The following is a 2636-nucleotide window of genomic DNA, read 5'->3' as shown; positions in this document are numbered from 1 at the left end:
CTGCCTCTTGTTCTTTTTTCCGTGGTGAGTTTTTCTTCTTTGTCATTTTATCCAGATAAGAATATATGTATTAGAGAATAAAATACTAAAAGTGTGGCAAAGACCCCAGAAAAATGTTTGCTAACCAAATTAGAAGAGACCCCAAATGGGAGGGAGAAGAAAGGGGCTAAAAAGAAATCATATATATGTGTGTGTGTGTGTGTGTGTGTGTGTGTATATATAATATATATATTATATATATATAATATAATATATATATATATATATATATATATATATATATATATATATTAGACTGGTGAATAGAGCCACCCACTTGGTTTTGGGTGCATTTTGGTCTCTTAGAAGAAACTACCTCCCAAAATTTTAAAGAAAGAAAAAACGTATGTATATACAAATATAAGGGTAAAAATGATGAAGGGATGGAATATGACTGTAAAGATGAAAATTAAAAAAAATTCTAAAAAAGAATTGATAAGATAAGTTGGTTGGAAAAAGAAAGAAGAAGAAGAAGAAAAAAAAGGTGGTGAAGGAATGTGCTAAGGATGGAGACTAGAACAAAGCCCTGTGCTACATTTAGGGTATATTTTGATCTATTAGAAGAAATTATATTCTAAAAATTTTAGGAAAAAAATCTCTTATATGTATAATATGTATAATAAAAAATAAGGTAAATATAATAAAGGATAAAATGCGACTATAATAATGAAGAGCAGTGGTCCAACTGAGCTGTGGATCACTGTTTAAGGTAACCATGAGCTGAGAGCTCACTCCTCAGGTTCATCTCTGTAGTCAGCTTCCCTGCTCCAATACCTGGGAGCTCTACCACACTCAGACACCCCCGATCTTTCAGTGACCCTATGGGTCCTGAGACCACACTGTCCCTGCGAGGGCTCCACCCCTGTTTAGCCTCTGGACTGACGTCCGTCAGGGGAGCACACTTCTAAAAGTTCTGATTTTGTGCTCCGTTGCCCTGCCACTTGTTGGCCTCACCCCACAGTCTATAGTCCCTTTGCCTTGGATTCACTTCTCCACACAGCCTACCTTTCAGAAAGTGGTCAATTTTCTGTTCCTAAAACTGCTGCTCTTCTTCTCTTCAATCCCTTGTTGAGTTTGTAGGTGTTTGGAATGGTTTGATAACTATCTAGCTGAACTCCTGCGACCTGATGTCATTTCAGTCTGCTACTCCTCTGCCATCTTGCCTCTCCCTCCTCTATTTTTTTTTTTTTAACTCTGGCTGAAAAAGAACTTTTATTACTTTTATGCATGGAAAACTCAACAGCTATACACTTAGTCCCGTTTGGTGTCCAGTTCTTTAGCCTTTGCCTTTTTCAGCTTGGCAATGCAAGACTTTGACTTTGGACCAAGGATGCTACCTTCCCTCATGACATCAGATCTCATCATATCTGTCATTGTCTTTGGTCCTTATAGTCCACCTTCTTAGCCAGAGCTCCTCTGTTCACCTGTGTGAGGAAGACAGTGGTGCAGATATTCCTGTGGACCAAACAGCCCAGCCTAACCTTTCTCTAGATAATGCAGTAGGGAACCCCATCTTAAAGCACAGGGCAGACAGGAAGACAATCAGCTCACTGGGATCCATACCATGTGCAATCACTACCAGCTGAGTCTTCTTGTTTTCCACGAAGTTGGTGGTAGAACTAACCCCAGCTTTAAGAATAGACACCCTTTTAGTGGGGACATCCCTTTTGCTGATAACTTTCTTCTGCTTCTTCTCTTGCTTTGTCTCTGGTCTGTATTTGTAGACTAGGTTAAGGAGTAGAGTAGCTGTTTGGCAGTCCAAGGTGTGTGAGAACTGGTTAATCACAGCAGGAACCTTCAGATGTTTATAAAGAATAGTCCTTTGTTGCTGTAACCAGATGCAGAGGGGACACTTGACAAAGTGAGAGAGGTTCATTTTGGGCTTCATGTCTTGTCCAATGCAAAAGTTTTGGGGTATTTCATCAAACTGAGGATGGACCACAACTTTGGTCTCTTGTTTCTTCATGGCAGCAGGGTCCAGGGCCACCTTCTTCCCCTTCACCTTCTTCCCTCTGGGCATCTTCCACAGAAGGAGAGAGAAAGTAAAAGGAATTATATCTTTCAGGAATTGCTTAACATTCCTGTTCCATTGGTACTACTTTTATATGCATCAACTTTCATAAAATAAAGTTATTTATGTCATTGGGTTTAGGGTTGGTTAGACGGAAGATCTTCGTGCTAGATCATTAATTTTTGCTGGTGCTTTCTTTTCCTAAATTGCTTTTCCCCAGTTCACTAGAATTATTGTGTCCAGTTTTCTCCAGCCCTTTTAGGTCTTCCTTCTCAATTCAGTCCTGGCATGGTGTTCTAGTTATCATTATTTGTTCTGCTTTTGTTCACTACTTAAATATGAAAGTTTTATTTTTAGAACTTTTCTATTCTAGATCTGTGCATTCTCAGGGTTTATCTGTCTATACACATGGTTTAAGCCAGAATTTCCTGAAGTACAGCATATGAACCACTGCTGGAATGCAATTATTTGGGGGGCTCATACTCATACAGTTAACTAATCCCATATCACATGATGAAAACTTCATGTCCACTTAATGCTTTAATCAAGTTAGCTACAAAATTTGAATATTGTTTTAATATAGGGT

General features: G+C 38.7%; 1 pseudogene; it reads right to left on the bottom strand.

The window, feature by feature from the left end:
* Positions 1 to 1290: 1290 nt before the first annotated feature.
* Positions 1291 to 2059, bottom strand: LOC122890304 (annotated as a pseudogene).
* Between the last annotated feature and the right edge of the window lie 577 nt (positions 2060 to 2636).

Source organism: Neovison vison, chromosome 11 (assembly GCF_020171115.1).
Source record: "Neovison vison isolate M4711 chromosome 11, ASM_NN_V1, whole genome shotgun sequence".
Classification (NCBI taxonomy): domain Eukaryota; kingdom Metazoa; phylum Chordata; class Mammalia; order Carnivora; family Mustelidae; genus Neogale; species Neogale vison.
This window is presented reverse-complemented; position numbering and strand designations above follow the sequence as displayed.